This window comes from Podarcis gaigeae, assembly GCF_964106915.1.
Source record: "Podarcis gaigeae genome assembly, chromosome: W".
Taxonomy (NCBI): domain Eukaryota; kingdom Metazoa; phylum Chordata; class Lepidosauria; order Squamata; family Lacertidae; genus Podarcis; species Podarcis gaigeae.
In genome coordinates, this window is record NC_139695.1 from 20,180,532 (window position 1) to 20,199,118 (window position 18,587).

General features: G+C 43.0%; 2 long non-coding RNA genes across 2 annotated transcripts in view; both read left to right on the top strand.

Annotated features, from left to right (window-relative positions):
* Positions 1-18,587, top strand: part of LOC310836013 — a 795,471-nt gene that overhangs the window by 332,051 nt on the left and 444,833 nt on the right. The window lies entirely within an intron of this gene.
* Positions 212-1,944, top strand: LOC310836011. Its single transcript, XR_014559831.1, has 2 exons — positions 212-1,035; positions 1,619-1,944. It is a non-coding gene; the product is annotated as an uncharacterized lncRNA (long non-coding RNA).

Genomic DNA, 18,587 nt, shown 5'->3' on the forward strand with positions numbered 1-18,587 from the left:
GTCTGGTTTCTTGCCAAACATCTTTTCATAGGGGGTACAACCAATCGGTGGTGATAATCTGCGATTATAAACAGCTGAGCGATTCTGCCCAATAACTCTCTGGAAGATTGGCATGATGCAGCAAGGTTTTCAAGCCTTGAAGCAATGTTTGGCTTGCCCTTTCACAAAGTCCATTCATCCACGGATACCCTGGACTTGAAAGGTCATGAGGGGGCCGCCAGGTGGCGCATTGGAAGATGGCCGACAATAACATCTCTCTGACCCATACGAGGTAATTAAGGGGCTGCTATGGGAAGTATGCAGCCTTCCCACCCCCCCAGGAGGTGGGGGGCACTGTCTTGCCAGCGGTGTTCACAATGCACCCCCTGATCCGAGAGATGGGGGTGCCGAACACTTGGCATGAGCACTCGGTGAAGTCAGATCTTCCTGACGCCGATTCCAATTAGCGCGTGCTGGTTGCTTCAGCTCGGAATTATAATTGGAAACATACGATTGGAAATGAAGCTGAAGCACATACATCAAGTAAAGCTCGACAGATAAGACTGCTGATTAATGGATCTCTGTGACCGGGAGTGACGGATGGATAAGTAAATCTTCTGATGAATCACCATTAGGAGACTGTATGTTTGGAACGAAGGGGGGGGTGGAGGAAAAAACTCTTTTTTTCTTTGCACGATGTGATATTAATAACCCTTCACCCCAGAAAGAAATAAGATTGTCACATTTTTACTAATCATAAGCAGGATTTTAAGAACTGTGTGGGATGGATTACAACAGGAGAGAAGATTGGTGAACGGTGAGAAAGAGGAAAAATTTTATGACGCAGTTTAAAAATGGCGTCTCGCCAAGACAGGCTTGCCGGAGAAATAAGGACAGGGGGAGGAGAATCAGGATTGTTCGAAAGAGAAGGAATGTTGGAATGCAAGTTTGACCTGACAGAGCCCCCTGATTTATTTGGTTTATTTGGCTAGCCTGAGAAAAAATAAAGGACAGACTGAAGATTAATTTTGTTTATGGAAGCGTTGAACAGAGGCTGTCTGTGATGGCCTGGGATTCCGATTCTGAGAGTGAACCGGAGGAATCCCAGCTGGCACAGGAGTCCCCGCCTCCAGGCCGGCTGAACTGGGGCAGGGCCTTGATTCTGAGGAGCCTGCACCTGGGCTGGATCCTCAGGAGCAGGCACCAGGTGAATCCATTCTGGCCCCAGAGGTGGTTGAGGACTCAGTGCCTGCAGGTGAGTCTCCCCCTGGGCCCAGTAACCCTTCAGCCTCTCCTGAACTGCAGAGGCTTAGGGCAGAGAGGCGAAGGGAACTGGTTTCTCCCAGGAGGAGCGCTCGCCTTAAGGCCAAGGGAGGCAGGGCTCCTGGGGGCCGGAACCGCCCCTGGCCTCAGAGAAGATAAAGGCCAGTCAGCCCGGTCCCAGGTTGCGGGAGCAACGTTGTCATTGAAGAGCTGTTTCGGCCAGCATCCAGTCCTGTTCCTCCAGTGTTCCTGTTCCCCGCCCGGCTCCCTGCTTCGGACCTCGCCTCGCACCTTGTGGACTAATTCCAGGCTCAGGACTGAACTTTGACTACGGTAACAGTAACCTTCCCCCCGGGACCAGCACACTGTCCCTGAGCGATATGGTCTTTGAAGAGTACAAAACCCACGCAGAGACGCCAGTTTTCAATCTGCTTGTGAAAATCATCAGAGGTCGCAAAGAAAGGAATATATGATAACAACAAGAAGAGAAAGAAAGTAATAAAGGACTATCTGGATCGAACTGGATAGAACTGTCTAATTAAAGCAGTAAAATAAGTGATGCCTGGAGTTATCCGGAATTCTGGACTCGTGCGGAGCTTGATGTATGGGTACCCTCAACAAAATTTAAAATTTGGCTGTATAATTTGGAACTAATGTGATTTGAATAATGTGATGTGATTGGCCTGTTAATAAAAATTATTTTTTTTAAAAAAATATGAAAGGTCATGTTGAATTCCTTTCTGAGTCAGAAAAGCTTCAAACTGCTGAGAAGTGAATTCTCCCCCTCGATCTGTAAATAAACATTTCACCTGTTTATCATGCACATTTTTCAACCAAGCACAGAATTCCTTGAACCTAGGAAACACTTCTGATTTCTGCTTGAGATTGAACACATGAATATATCTGTAAAATGAATCAATGAGAACCATGAAGTACCTGGCTCCACCCAAAGAGGGTGTTAGTGGACCAATGAGATCAGCATGCACTACCTGGTATGGTTCTGTAGCTTGTCTACTAGACACCTTACCTTTTGCAGCCATTTTGACCTTCTTTGCTGAGCATGCCTTACACTTCATGTGGTACCTGCAGGGTTTAATAGTCATACCTTCAACTAAGGCAAGCATTTTGGAAACTGCCTCGAATTTAAATGACCAAATTTCCTGTGATAATCATAAATAAATCCTGCATGCAAAACCTTGTTCGTATCTGCAGTACAACAAGTTTCATCCTGCACAACATCAACAGAATCATCATAAGGCAATACAAATAAACGATCAATATAATCAGCATGCAATACAAAGTCATCTTTCTTGGTGATGGTGCACTTCCTCTTCTTGAAGGAAACATCTATGTCCTGTTCAGTCAGCTGCGAGACACTCAATAGGTTGTGTGCAGCATCTGGAACAAAAAGAAGGTTGCGTATCAATGTATCCAAGTTGTTAAGAACAACCATTCCATAGCCTTGACTGGAGATCATGTGGTCATCCGCTTGGTGAATCGCAGCTTCCTGCGGAGTAAAGGACACGAAGAGATGTTTGTCCCGACAAATGTGTCTGGTTGCTCCCGAGTCGAAAACGAAGAAAGATCTAGACGTCTTCTGGACCTTTGGAGCGAAGCGTGAGACCATTGCCCTGTGTTGCGTTGTCCTAGACTTCAGACCTTTGCCTTTCCCTTTTCCATGCTTTGAGCTTTCGCTGCGCTGCTCTGTTGCCTTGGCCTTGGGATATTTACACTCCCTTTTCACGTGGCATAGACATCCACACGAGTAGCATTTCACTGCCTTCAAAGCTTTGGCGCCATCTAGTGGTTCCACTGCATTCTGGGATGACGTCTGTGAGGACTCCCCCTTAGTGATGCAGCTAGCACTACGGCGATCCGCTTCATTCAATACCACAGCAGTAATATGTGCTAACGTTAGCTGAGCAGTAGGCAAAACAGCAAGCTGGCTAGCAATTGCTTCCCAACTTGAACCCAAAGAATGTAGAATCATGAAGGAATACACAGCCTCTGGAAAGGTGATTCCCCGCTGTTGCAACTCATGCCTGAGATTCTGCATTTCCATTAAGTGAGCACATACACCTGCTCCTTCAATAAGTGCCATATCATGCAACTTGGCATAAAAGAACAAAGAAGCGCCCGCCTCTGTTCTCAAATGTGACTGTTGCAAACTGTCCCACATTTCTTTGGCTGAGGCCTTGTCACGCAAAAGACATAGCTCTTCAGGGGACACAATAAGCGTCAGAGTTCCCCTTGCTTTCGAATCCTTGGCTTTCCATTCATCAGTTACTGGAGCTGGGGGGGTGTCTGTTATCACATTAAACAGACCTTCTTTTCTTAGCAGAGCCTCTGCATATTGCACCCATTCCAAATAATTCCCTTTTCCAAGTTTTGGAAAACTCATGGCATTTCGAAGGGCCTCCATTATTCTGGCATTAGCCTTCTGTGTCATTTAAAGCAAGTTGCGTCTCTCAACCACCAGCTGCATTCCAAAGACACTCTTTCACTTTCTCCTGCCGCTGCCGGTTAGTGCTTTGGCAAAGAGTTCAAAGTCCAGCCTTAATGCCATTAATTAGGGTCTGGCAGCCTTCCCGGGGCAAGAGCACATATCTCTCATCAATCTTCTTGACACGCAGAGAAGATAAGCTGTGTTCCTCTGCCGTCCGTCATTCTGGATTCCATCCTTCTGGGCCCATAACCAAAAATATTAGAATTTCAGCTCTGGTCGTCCGAGCTGATATGGCTCATCTTCCTTTGAGCCCAGCAGAGCATTAAAACAACAAAGTCCACAACGGAAGGATGAGATATAGTATGGGCTACATTGCTATGCTTTATTACTAAACTATGCAGAGAACCCGTCTCTGTTCTCAAATATGACTCTTGGAGACTGTCCCACATCTGTCTGGCTGAGGGCTTGTCACGCAAAAGACATAACTCTTCAGGGGACACAATCAGCATCAGAGTTCCCCTTGCTTTGGAATCCTTGGCCTTCCATTCTTCAGTTACTGGAGCTGGGGGGGGGGGGCATCTGATATCACATTGAACAGACCCTCTTTTCGTAGTAGAGCTTCTGCACACTTCACCCAGTTTTTATAATTATTTTTTTGGAGCTTTGGAAATCCAAACGCGTTTTCAAGAGCCTCTGTTACTCTTGGACTGGCCATCTCTGTGTCTTTTAAAGCAAGCTGCACCTATTTACCAGCTGCATTCCAAAAGCACACTACTTGAGGCCTTTCACTTTCTCCTGCCGCTGCCGGTAAGTGCTTTGGCTAGAAGTTCAAAGTCCACCCCTTATTGCCATTAATTAGGGACTGGCAGGCTTCCCGGGGCAAGAGCACATGCCTCTCATCAATCTTCTTGACACACAGAGAAGATAAGCTGCATTCCGTTCTTCTGCTGTTCGTCTGGGCCCATAAGCAAAAATGTCGGAATCTCCACTCGACCAAGCTGATAAAGCCTCATCTTCCTCTGAGCTGAGCCTTCGGAATCGCCTCCCAATGTGTTTAACGACCTGAGCCTTTGATAAGGCTTCAAGGCACGTTCTTCAGCAGAGTTTCCAGCTCAGGAAAGAGATGAGAGGTTTGGGCTACATTGTAAAGAGTTTTATTTCTAAGCTACGTAGACAGCTGAGAAATAGACATCCTCCCTCTATGAGAGCAGAGAGCAACCGAACAAAGGAACAAAGGAAACAGGAAACCACTAACGTCACATCCCGTCTCCTCTCCCGTGAGACTTCCAATAGTATGGAATCCCAGGAATGTAAACAGAGTCCTGTGACTCCAAGCAGCTGCTCAGTTGCAAAACAGAAACTAACACAATGTGGGGATCTTCCAATGTCACCCTGATGCTGATGATGCTGAGGAATCTGATGAGGATGATCACAGTTCGGTTTCCAATTCAGCGGGAGGTGGCAGTGCTGTTGACAGTGACAGTGATGACATGGCAGACTACAAGAGTGCAAAAGCCCCACTCAGACCATCTGAAGGGCCTGACACTGAATTGGAAGAACCACTGTTTACTATTGGCCACCATTCTCCTAAGAAAGAGGAGATGAGTCCTGAAGACTGGCGTATAGTATGCAGATACTATAGAGCCACAAAGTCCAAACCTCCAAAGAGGTATGCTGATGAGTTTACTAAAACATCTGTTAGTAACTCAGAGAAGGTTTGGGAACCTTCAAGCTTCCAAGAGGTCCAAGATTTAACCTCAAAGGATGCAAAGCCATGGTTAAAAGCTATGAAGGCTGAACTTGATTCCTTAGAAAGGAACAAGACCTTGGAGTTAGTTCCAATAGTACCAGGAATGAAGGTGGTTGACAGCAAATGGGTCTTTAAGGCCAAGACAGACCAGAATGGCAAGGCAGTGAGACACAAAGCCAGATTGGTCGCAAGAAGTTTTTCAGGTCAAGACTACCACGAGACCTACTCATCCACCATCAAGTATGAGATCATTAGGCTTATGCTCAAGATTGCTTCAGAGGAGAAACTGCACATTTCTCATTACGATGTGAACACAGCATTTTTGTACGGGGAACTGGGGGAGTCTGATGGAGTGCAAGTACAGAAGGGAATGGTCTGTAAGCTATATGGTCTCAAACAGAGTGCCGGGTGTTGGAATACAAAACTAACAGAGGCATTGTTTTCTCTAGGTTTTCACCAAGACAAAGCAGATCCATGTGTGTTTGTCAAAGAGGAGGGGCAAAACAAACTGTATTGTGTATGCTTTGTTGATGATTTTTCTTTTGGAAGCATCAGGCCTTATATCAAAGCACCCTAGCTCAACTGAAGGAGCACTTTGATATGAAGGATCTTGATGAGGTAACCAACTATATTTCTCTGGAGGTAGAAAGAAACAAACCAGGCAGGTGATATTTTGGTACATCAATCTCAGAAAATTGCTGATATATTAACCAGACTGAACTTGGTTGATGCAAAGCCTGTGGATACACCAATGGTAACAGGTTTCCAGTTAGATGATACTGATGAAGCATTTTTTGATGTTACACTGTACAGATGTATTCTAGGCAAGCTAAATTTCATTGCCAGATGTTCAAGACCTGATATAGCTGTCATCACTAATCTACTTACCAGACACGCTAACAATCCTACTGTTCAGAATTGGAAAGCTCTGAATCACATAGCACGCTACCTGAAAGGTACTATGCACTACAGGCTGAGATTCACTAATCAGAAGTCTGTAGGTCTTGAGATATTTGCAGATGCAAGTTTTGGAAGTGACATCACAGATAGCAAAAGCACTTCTGGAGTGTGCTACACGTACAACCATTGTCTGTTTGACTGGTTATGCAAGAAGCAGACAACAGTGAGCCACAGTTCAAGAAGGACACTGACAAACTGGAACGTGTCCAGAGGAGGGCAACCAAAATGGTCAAAGGCCTGGAAACGATGCCTTATGAGGAACGGCTAAGGGAGCTGGGCATGTTTAGCCTGGAGAAGAGGAGGTTAAGGGGTGATATGATAGCCATGTTCAAATATATAAAAGGATGTCACATAGAGGAGGGAGAAAGGTTGTTTTCTGCTGCTCCAGAGAAGCGGACACGGAGCAATGGATCCAAACTACAAGAAAGAAGATTCCACCTAAACATTAGGAAGAACTTCCTGACAGTAAGAGCTGTTCGACAGTGGAATTTGCTGCCAAGGAGTGTGGTGGAGTCTCCTTCTTTGGAGATCTTTAAGCAGAGGCTTGACAACCATATGTCAGGAGTGCTCTGATGGTGTTTCCTGCTTGGTAGGGGGTTGGACTCGATGGCCCTTGTGGTCTCTTCCAACTCTATGATTCTATGATTCTAAGCAGTGGCGTAGCGTGGGGGTGCAGGGGGGGGCGGTCGCACCGGGTGCAACATCTGGGGGTTAGGGTTAGGGGGCGCGAATCCACGGGATAGGGGGTGCAAATCCACGGGTTAGGGGGTGCAAATTACTTGCCTTGCCCCGGGTGCTGACAACCCATGCTACGCCACTGATTCTAAGTTCTTGTGAAGCTGAACTCAATGCACTGTCATATTCACATTTGGATGGTGAATGGTTGGTGCAACTGTTTGAGGACGTGAGGGTTAATGTGAAATGTCCTATACAGATTTATCAAGACAACAGGTCATGTTTGGCCTTGCTAGCTTCAGAGGGTTGCAAGCAAAGAACCAAGTACTTGCAGATAAAATTACATCGTGCAAGGGAGTGTATCCAGAAAGGACTGATTCAGGTGTCCTACATGCCAGGAAACAAAATTCCTGCAGATCTGTTGTCAAAAGTTGTTAACAGGGAACAACTTCAGATTTATGTACAGCGGTTGCAGTTAGGCTGAAATACTGCAGCCATGGATTACATGTAATGGGGGAGGATGTTGGGAATTCCATTCCACCCTTTGCTTCACATATGTGGGATTGTTACATGTCACATGTCTGTTTACATTCCAGCACAGATTGCTGGAGTCTCTTGAGTGGAACATCCGCTCTGTATTGCTTTTGTTTTCTCTCTCCAAGAAGAACTACAAGGAGAGAGGCCATGTTTTTCTTTGTCCTGATTTATGTAGAATAAATGTGTAGTTTAGTACAGTATCCAAGCCTCGAGTCTGATATGTTGTGTGTTTACTCTGCTGAGAAATGTGTGCTCTTGCATGCACAGCAGCTTGAGTCACAGATGCACGTCGGAGGAGGATGACTGTTGGATCTCTGCAGCAGCAAGGCTGAGAAGGGAGACGCTCCGGCTGGGGCCAAGCCAGCTGGCTTTCTATCCCTGTTCTGACAAGCACCACTCGCTAATATATGGTACACTGCTGACTTTCAAAAGCTTCTAACCAAGACGCGGGGAAGACACACAGGAAAGAAAAATCAAAATCAACAAAAGGGTGAAGGGGGAAAATGGGAGTGGAAAAGAGGAAAAATGACGGAGAAAGGACAATTGAGGAACGGAATCTGGGAGACAACCTGACTGGATCTTGGGGGAGACTAACAAGAGTGAATGTGAAGATGATTGGGGGGAACCAGGAGGGAACTAGAAGGAGGTTGAGGAAAGAGATGCCAGACTCCAGAGAAGGAAGGTAGAAGAAAAAAGAAAGAAGAGAAAGAGAAAGACTGGACAGTGGCTCTAACTGGACGAGACTTTGGTTTTCATTTTAGCATTCTCCCTAATATTTCTTTTTTCAGTTAATTTCTATTTGAACTTGTGCTTGCATAGCTATTGCATGGCACCGGGATATTCCCAGGGGAACTGAAGGAGGCAGTGGTGCGCCCGCTCTTAAAGAAAACATCATTAGGGGACTTCCGGAGGTGGCGCGAAACAGCAATGGTGGTCCTCTTCGCGCTCTGAAGAGGGGCTCCGCAGGAAAGGGTCGTTCGCTGCGGCATAGCGGCGACCCATCCAGAAAAACCACGAGCAGAGCGAGCTCGTGGCTGTGGGACTCGGCGGGCGCCAGAAGCCCCCCCAGAAACGAAGAAGGGACCTCGTAAGGGGCTCCGGAACGTGAAAGGGGGAGCGGCGCTGTGAGTTCATCGCTCTTTCTGCGGGAAGCAAAGCCGCGCGGCTGCTGCTGATGAGCGCCGACCTTTCTTCTTGGAACATTAGATCTGCAACCACAACCCGTGAGTAAGGGGACTTAAAATTAGTGGGACTAAAATACTTTAATTTGGCTGAAAACGGGAGATGTAACCAGGAAGTCCGTCTCCCCACCGTGCTTAAGAGATCAAAGTAAAGTTTCAAAAAGCGGGAAGTGCTGTGAAAGAACTGTAAAGTTCGGATTTCGTGCAGATGTTAGAACTATCGGTTGGGACTAAAGGAGTTAATTGTGGAGTTTTTATGCTGATTTTCTGACTGGACTTTGCTTCTTCCTTTGGGATTTATAAGTAATAGAAGAAGCCAATCTGAGGTCTGCCAGTGTAAAGAAGAACTGTCAAACTGCTAAATTGTGGATACTATTCTTAATGTTGAAAGTGTTACATATTAAGGCTGCAATATTGAAGATATAGAGAAACTGTTTCTTGCACCACTTCTGAGACATTGTTTTAAGTTGGGAAAAGCTCAATGCTAAAAAGAAACTAAAAGACTGCTTGGAACCTCAGTTGTTTCACTTTGGATTGTTGTTCCTTTGTGGATTGTTGGGTCTGCAAAGAAGGAAAAATTCTTTCCTTTGGTTGAACTTTATTACTCCCCCTAGAGGATTTCGGATTTATAATTCCTTGGGAACTGCATTTTGTTTTGACTCTCTGTTGCCTGGTTGTTTACATTTTGGAACTGTCTCTCTCATGGGAACACTTACAGTTTGACCTTGATATACAGAAGGGATTGGAATGAGCGAGGCAGCGAAAACAAGGTTGGCTAAAACAAAGGCAAAACAATTGGTACAAACAACTTTGACTTCCCAACCACACAGATCATCGGTCCCAACTGTTTTAGAAACACCAAAAGAGGTGGATGAGCTGACACCTACAGGGGATATGGCTTCAGGAGGGTCTGAAAAAGTTTTGAATCAGATTCTAGAACAACTGGCAATTCTAAATAAAAAGGCGGATGAACATTCGACTAAAATTGATCAAGCCACATCCTCAATAAATAAATTGTCTGACCAGGTGGCACAACATACACAAGCAATTGGGAACCTTCAAGAAGCAACAGTAGAGAACCACAAACTGGCTGAGGAAGCCAAACAAAAAGCAGAGGAAGCCAACTTGAAAGTTGAGGCATTAAAGGTGGAGGTGAAGCCGTTACACAAACAGATAAATGACCAGCAGGCCTACTGGTCGATGACTGAACTGAGAAATAGGGAAAGCAATCTGAGACTTAGAGCTATTCCAGAACTAGAACAGGAGGACTTGATCGGCTACTTGACATCAGAAATTTCAAAGTTCTGGGGTATTGAAGAGGATAAAGATTTTAAAATTGTGACTGCTTTCAGATTGGGAAGAGTGACAAGGAAGGATAAACCTAGAGACTGTTTGATTGTTTTAAGATCTAAGCAAGAGAGAGATAAAATATTAGGCCTCCACTTTGGAAAATCGCTTGTCATTCAGGGCAACAGAGCTGAAATTTATAGAGACATACCTAAACAGCTTTTGGATCTTAGAGGGACTTATACGGAACTTGTAAAATTACTGAGAGGCAACTCAATTCCTTACAGGTGGGAGTTCCCTCGAGGACTATCTTTTAATTTTAAAGGAAAGAAGGTTAAAATCAGATCAGCAGAAGACCAACAAAAGTTTCTGAACGATCACGAAGAGGACCTACAGAAAGGGACAACAGGAGCCTGGCCACCACCATTACCTACACCTGTACCAGCACCTATACCCTCGGAACCAGAGGACCAAAAGAAAGGGACGCCACCACAGGACAAATAGTTTGATCCAGGATGTCTCTGCAGTTGCTTAGTTGGAACATAAATGGTGGAAATTCCCCAGAGAAAAGAAGAAGAATTTTTCATATATTGAAAAAAGAACAATTGGATATTATTTGCTTGCAGGAAACACACGTGACCAGGCTCCACAGAAAAGTTTTGATTAATAAAAGATTAGGCCAAGAATTTATCTCATCGGACAAAGTTAAGAAAAGAGGAGTGGTGATCTATGCAAAGGAGAGCCTGTCACCAAAATTCTTATTTAAATATGAGCAAGGAAGAATTTTGGCTATTGAAATACAGACTCAAGGAGAAAAATTTTTGTTATTAGGAATCTATGCACCGAATGAGGGGAAATCAGAATTTTACAAGAAACTGCATGAGACAATCCTGGACTATTTAGACTACACTAACATCATTTTGATGGGAGATATGAACGGAGTGGTCTCCACAAATATGGACAAGTCACAAGATCAAAGCTTATCAAAAGACGGCAGACTACCCAAAACTTTTTTTGAACTAACCGACAATATGGACTTAATTGATATCTGGAGGACAAAAAACCCCCTAGGTAAAGAAGGAACCTTCTTTTCTGAGGCCCATCTGTCATGGACAAGAATAGACCAAATATGGATAACTAGGAGGCTGGCACCGATGACTAGAAAAGTGGAAATCTGCCCCAAAACTTGCTCCGACCATAATGCTATGAAAATGGAATTAAGACTTACTCCAACCGGTTCCTTCAGATGGAAAATGAATGACACCCTATTAAGAGATCAGGAGATTGTGAAGAAGGCCCAAAAAACTTTGAAAGACTATTTTGAAATTAATTTGAGTACCATGGTGGAAAAAAGAACAATCTGGGACGCAAGTAAAGCAGTTATGAGAGGGTTTCTGATACAACAGAATACGATAAAGAAAAGGCTCTGGAATGGGAAAAAAGACAAGATCTTAGAGAAGATAAGAGATGGAGAGAAAAAGTTGAGATCTAAACCAAAATCGAAGGAGATCTTGAGAGAAATTAAATTTTATCAAGTACAGTATGCGAAATTGATAAATCAAGAAGTTGAGTGGAAAATTAAACAAATGAAACAAAGATCATTCGAATCAGCTAATAAGTGTGGGAAACTTTTAGCATGGCAACTGAAAAAGAGACAAAAACTGAACACAGTCACCAATCTAGAGATTGAAGGGAGAAATATCCAGAAACCAGAAGAAATTAGGAAGTGTTTCCAGAGATACTTTAAAAAGCTTTATACTCAAGGGCCACAAGAGGAGAAGGAGATAGACCAATTTTTGAAAACAAATGGTCTACCAAAACTTGCTCAGGAAAAGAGAACAATCCTGAATCATAAAATAACACAACAAGAAATAGAGAGTGCCATTCAGAATATGCAACTAGGCAAATCTCCAGGTCCGGATGGGCTTACCTCCAAGTATTACAAGACATTGAAAGACTATTTGATACAACCACTAATGGAGGTATGCAACCAGATTTTGGAGGGGAAGAGGGCACCGGAATCGTGGAAAGAAGCTTTCATCACATTGATCCCTAAAGTGGAAACTGAAAAGACTCAACTAAAGAACTACCGTCCCATCTCACTCCTAAATGTGGATTATAAAATCTTTGCAGACATTTTGGCGAGTAGACTTAAAAAAGTATTGGCAGAAAGATATTTCTAGGTTTGTCTGGCAGGGCACAAAGCCCCGAATAAAATTTAAAATACTAACGGATGCAAAAGAGAGAGGGGGGTTTGCCCTGCCAGACTTAAGGTTATATTATGAAGCTGCGGCTTTCTGCTGGATGAAAGATTGGTTACTTCTTGAGAACACTGATGTCCTAGATCTGGAAGGGCATGATAATGCTTTTGGATGGCATGCATATTTGTGGTATGACAAGGTAAAGGTTCATAAAATGTTCAAAAACCATATTGTCAGAAAAGCTATATTTATGGTCTGGACAAAATACAAAGACTTACTAGAAGGTAAGACCCCGAGGTGGTTATCACCAGCGGAGGCCAAGGCCAGAAAAAGACTCAATATGGAGGTCGGATGGCCAAAATATTGGGAAATGATAGAAAAAACTGGAGACACTTGGAGACTGCAGAGCTTTGAAAAATTAAAGAATAGGGTGCAAGATTGGTTTCACTATGCTCAAATTCAAGAAGTTTTTAAGTCGGACAAAAAAATAGGATTCCAGGTGGAAAAATCGAAACTAGAGACAGAACTGTTAGAATCTAAGACCAAGGTACTTTCGAGAATGTATAACTTGCTGCTTAAATGGAATACCCAGGATGAGATAGTTAAATCAGCCATGATAAAATGGGCTCAGGATATTGGGTACAACATTATGTTCGAAGACTGGGAAAGGTTATGGACCACTGGAATGAGATTTACAGCATGTAATGCCTTGAAAGAGAATATTATGAAAATGATATATAGGTGGTACATGACCCCAGTCAAACTTGCAAAAATTTACCATCGGTCTGATAATAAATGTTGGAAATGTAAGGAGGCTGAAGGGACATTTTTTCACCTTTGGTGGACTTGTCCAAAAGTGAAGGCCTTCTGGGAAATGATCTATAATGAATTAAAAAAGGTGTTCAGGTACACCTTTCCCAAGAAACCAGAGGCCTTCCTCCTGGGCATTGTGGACCAAAGGGTGATAAAGAAGGACAAAACATTTTTTATGTATGCATCTACAGCAGCAAGAATACTTATAGCAAAATATTGGAAGACACAAGATCTTCCCACGCTGGAAGAGTGGCAGACGCAGTTGATGGACTATATGGAACTGGCTGAAATGACTGGCAGAATTCGAGATTTGGGTGAAGAGACAACGGAAGAAGATTGGAAAAAATTTAAGGACTATTTGCAAAAACAATATAAGTTGTATGAATGTTAAGAATCTGCATGTTTTGGAATTGAGCTCCTGCAACTAGATTGGGAAAATAGGAAGACAAGTTATAATTAAGAAAAAGTCGAAATTTAAGGTTATTATATTTTTTATTTTAAGGCATAAACACTGGATAAAAGGTACTTTAAATTCAGAAGTAAAATATTTTGAAAGATATAAATAAGATACGAAACAAGGTAATAATTTGCTGATATGTTTTATTGTAAAGAACGCACGGGGAGGGAGGTGTGGGGAAGTCCAGCTAATAACCTAAAAATGTATCTCAAAAGTTGGAGTTTTATTCTCTTCTTTTCTTTCTTTTCTGTAAATTGAAAATGCAATAAAAATGGCTTAAAAAAAAAATTAAAGAAAACATCATTAGATCCCTTAGATCTATCCAATTACCGCCCGGTCTCGAATCTTCCATTCCTGGGTAAGGTGATTGAGAGAGTGGTTGCTGAACAGCTTGGTAGGTTTCTGGATGAAACATCTGCTCTGGATCCATTCCAGTCCGGCTTCCGCGCTGGTCATGGGACCGAGACGGCTCTGGTCGCCCTAACAGATGATCTCCGCAGGCAGCTGGATCGAGGCGGGTCAGGGCTGCTGATTCTTCTAGATCTGTCAGCAGCCTTCGACATGGTCGATCACGAACTCCTGGACCACCGCCTTGCCGACGTGGGGATCCAGGGCACAGTCCTTCAATGGCTGCGCTCGTTTCTCTCTGGTCGGGGACAGAGGGTGGCGCTTGGGGGGGAATTGTCATCGCGCCACTCCTTGGTGTGTGGAGTGCCTCAGGGTGCGATTCTCTCCCCAATGCTTTTTACAGATAGGCAGCCGTGTTGGTCTGCCATAGTCAAAACAAAAAAAATTCCTTCCAGTAGCACCTTAAAGACCAACTAAGTTAGTTCTTGGTATGAGCTTTCGTGTGCATGCACTTCTTGGTATCTGAAGAAGTGTGCATGCACACGAAAGCTCATACCAAGAACTAACTTAGTTGGTCTTTAAGGTGCTACTGGAAGGAATTTTTTTTTTGTTTTGACGATGCTTTTTAACATCTTTATGCGCCCCCTCGCCCAGCTTGTCCGGAGTTTTGGGCTGGGTTGCCATCAGTATGCTGATGACACCCAACTCTATCTGTTGATGGATGGCCATCCTGACTCGGCCCCAGACACACTGACCAGATGTCTGGAAGCTGTGGCTGGATGGTTACGTGGGAGCCGGTTGAAGTTAAATCCTTCGAAGACAGAGGTCCTCTGGCTGGAGCGGGACGATATGGGATTGAGGGGGCAACTCCCATCTCTTGCGGGGGTGCAATTAGTGCCAGCACTGTCCGTTAAGAGTTTGGGTGTAATCTTCGATACCTCACTCTATGGAGGCGCAGATTACAGCTATAACAAAGGCGGCATTTTTTCATCTCCGCCAAGCTAAGCAGTTGGCCCCTTATCTCTCTCACCCTGACCTAGCCACTGTGATCCATGCGACGGTCACCTCCAGACTGGATTATTGTAACTCGCTTTACGTGGGGCTGCCCTTGAGACTGACCCAGAAACTCCAGCGGGTGCAGAATGCCGCGGCGAGACTCCTTATGGGGTCTTCACTGCGAGATCACATTCATCCGGTACTATACCAGCTGCACTGGCTCCCGGTGGAGTACAGGATCAGGTTTAAGGTGCTGGTTTTAACCTTTAAAGCCCTATACGGCCTAGGACCCTCGTACCTACGGGACCGCCTCTCCTGGTATGCCCCACAGAGAAACCTACGGTCTGCAAATAATAACATCCTCAAGGTCCCAGGCCTCAGAGAGGTTAGGCTGGCCTCAACTAGAGCCAGGGCCTTCTCGGCTGCGGCTCCAATCTGGTGGAATGCTCTGTCATAAGAGACTAGGGCCCTGCGGGACCTGACATCTTTCCGCAGGGCCTGCAAGACAGAGTTGTTCCACCAGGCCTTTGGTCAGGGCGCAGCCTGACTCCCTCCTCTGGCAACCTGCACAGAATTTTGCTTAATCGGTTGCCATCAATTTGATTTTAATTAATTTTTATAATGAAATATTTTTAGAATGTGTGATTATTTGACTGTTTGATTATTTGATTGTTGTTAGCCGCCCTGAGCCCGGCTTCGGCTGGGGAGGGTGGGATATAAATAAAATTTTTTATTATTATTATTATTATTATTATTATTATTATTATTATTATTATTGTAAAAGTGCATAGAGAACTGCAAAGAAAATAGAGAACTAAGAAGGGGAAATGGTGGGGGAAGCAACAAGGGAGGGGGAGGGAGGGAAACTGAATAGAATGGCCTACTTTACTAGACCCAACAATAACAGATAAGGATGAAGAGCAACAGATTACTGGAACCAAAAAGCATTAAAACCTTTATTTTAACCCACTGTACTTAGCAAGGGAAAAGCTGGGCTCTCCCTTGTGGAAAACATCAACTTATATAGAACCCAATTTAACAAGGAAGGAACAGAAGGACAAAAGAAGCAAATGAGGGAAAGTCAGAGGGGAGAGGGGAAGTGGAGCAGTTCAGAGTGGAGAGATAAGAAAGGAATGGGACAGCAAGGAGTTGACCTACTTTCATAAATCAAATAGGAGAAGGGGGAACTTGCCTGACATAAAAACCACCCTTCGGTTGAAAAGAACAAGAAATCAAAAGAGAAGGTGGTAAATATAAGGGGGAGGGAGAAAGAGAGTTTAAATGAAAGGATGAAAGGATTTGCTATTTGAACTATATATACACGCTGTAACTAGAAGACAATAAGAAAATTTACTATAGAGGAGCAGGGAGGTTAAAGGGAACGAGCAGAAGAAGGGAGGAGGGTGTAGGTGAAGGAAGAAAGTGTAAAAACAAACAAACATGAACAGCAACAATTGTAGCACAGACCAGAGAGTTTAAGAGGGGAAAGAGGGAGAAGTGAGAAAATATAAGAAAAGCTAAACCAATACTGTGTTTGCCTGCAAAGTGGATTACTTTCTACATTGGTGTTACATAGACTGCCTTTACCCCTTAAAGGGGAAATATCAAAATAGTGAATTAAGACAAACAAAACAGATCAAATACTTTTCCATGGCTGGAAAGAAATCAGTACCACCCGGCATTCCAAGGAAGCTCTCATTTTCAGGAGAGGGAGATAAAGACAAAAAAGATTGGACAGAACTTAAATTTGAGAGAAACAATGGAAACGAATACAAATGTGGTAGCTCAGCTGACCACCAAAATAAGAGGTCTATCTAAGGCAATAGCAGACTTAGATGTGACTGTGAACGACTTATCTGTCAAAACAACACAAGTAGAAGATTCACTAAAGAAAATGCTAGGAGACAATAAGGAAATTAAGAGAGAGCAGGAGAAACTTAGAGGAGATTTAGAATTAAGCAAAGCCCAACAGGAAAACTTTTCTGATCACTGAAAAGAATTTTATCACTTCTAGAATTTTATCAAAAAGAACTTTGGATTCAACTTAGAGGGATTACATAAATACCAGAAGGGGAGCTAGAAAATAAGATTGAGAAAGAACTGGCAGAGAAAACAGAAATCCAAGAAGAAGAATTAACCAAAGTAATTGATAGAATATATAGAATAAAGTCATTTTATATGGAAACAAAAAAATCCCAGGGGATTACATGATGCTATTCAATTCAAGAATAGTTAAAGACAGAGTTCTCCAAGCCCACTACCAAAAATGTATTTATATGAGGTTTGGAACAGAAACAAAAATTTGCTGGAAAGGAAAACACCGTGGTGGATATCACCAGTGGAGGTGCTAACTGTAAAGAAATTGAACATGGAAGGGAGGTGAGCTACCTATGAAGAAATCTTAATGAAAACAGATAGAGGTTGGAAACTAAAGCCCTATAATTGTATTGAGGATGCCTTAACAGAATGGCTACAATACCACCAAGTGGATGATGTGTTTAGGTGTGACAAGAAAGTAGGATTTAATGATAAAAAAATCTAGATTTCAAATTGAAGCGCTGGAAGGCAGAACTAAATTATTATCTAAAATGTATAATTTCTTATTAGAATAGTATACAAAAGATGAACAGACAAAGGAGGTGATGATAAAATGGGCGATAGATTTTGGGTACAATATTGAGTATGATGCGTGGGTGAGATTGTGGAACGAGAATCTAAAATTTACAGCATGCGCCACCTTAAAGGAAAACATAATGAAAATGATGTACCGATGGTACTTAACACCTGTGAAATTGGCAAAAATGTATAGGATGAGTAATAAATTATGTTGGAAGTGTAAAGAGAAGGATGACAACTTTTATCTTATGTGGTGATAAAGGCACGAGAATTATGGAGGAGGTATAAGACAGCATTGGGAGAGGTAGAGGATGTACAGGAACAGGAACAGGCAAGGCATAGAGATAAGAAATGAAATGAAGTTCCTGTCGTGGAATGTAAATGGTTTGAATGCAAAAATTAAAAGGAATAAAGCAACAAATTACCTTTTAAAACAGAAATCACATGCTATTTTTCTGCAAGAAACACACATCAAAATGAGAGATAGACAATTATTAAAAAACAAAGTGCTGGGAATGGAATTTATTGCATTGGATAAAGTTAAGAAAAGAGGAGTAGTGACCTATGTAAATCCTAAATGAATTTCCAAAGACAATGAAGGCAGAATATTGGTAGTTGAGATTAATGCAGAAGGGGAGAAAATACTAATAATGGGAATCTATGCACCAAATGAAAACAAAATGGATTTTTTTAGAAGGTTAGAGGAAGAACTTTTTGAAATATATAATGGCAAAATAATAATAATGGGAGACTTTAGTGGAAGCATTTCACTAGAATATGACAAAGGGGGCAAACAGGGACCAGCTAGAGAAGGAAAATTACCAGACTTTTTTTTTTGAAATGGTCAATTCAATGGAACTAACAGATGGGTGGAGATTTAAAAACTCCACAAAACATGAATTCATATACTATTCACACTCGACGGGAGCCAACTCCAAAATAGACATGGTCTGGCTATCTAAAGAACATACAACAAGAATAAGAAATCTAGAGATCCACCCCAGGACTCTATCGGTCCATAACCCAATAAAAATGATATTAAGAGATAGATGGAAGATACTAACTAGATGAAGGCTAA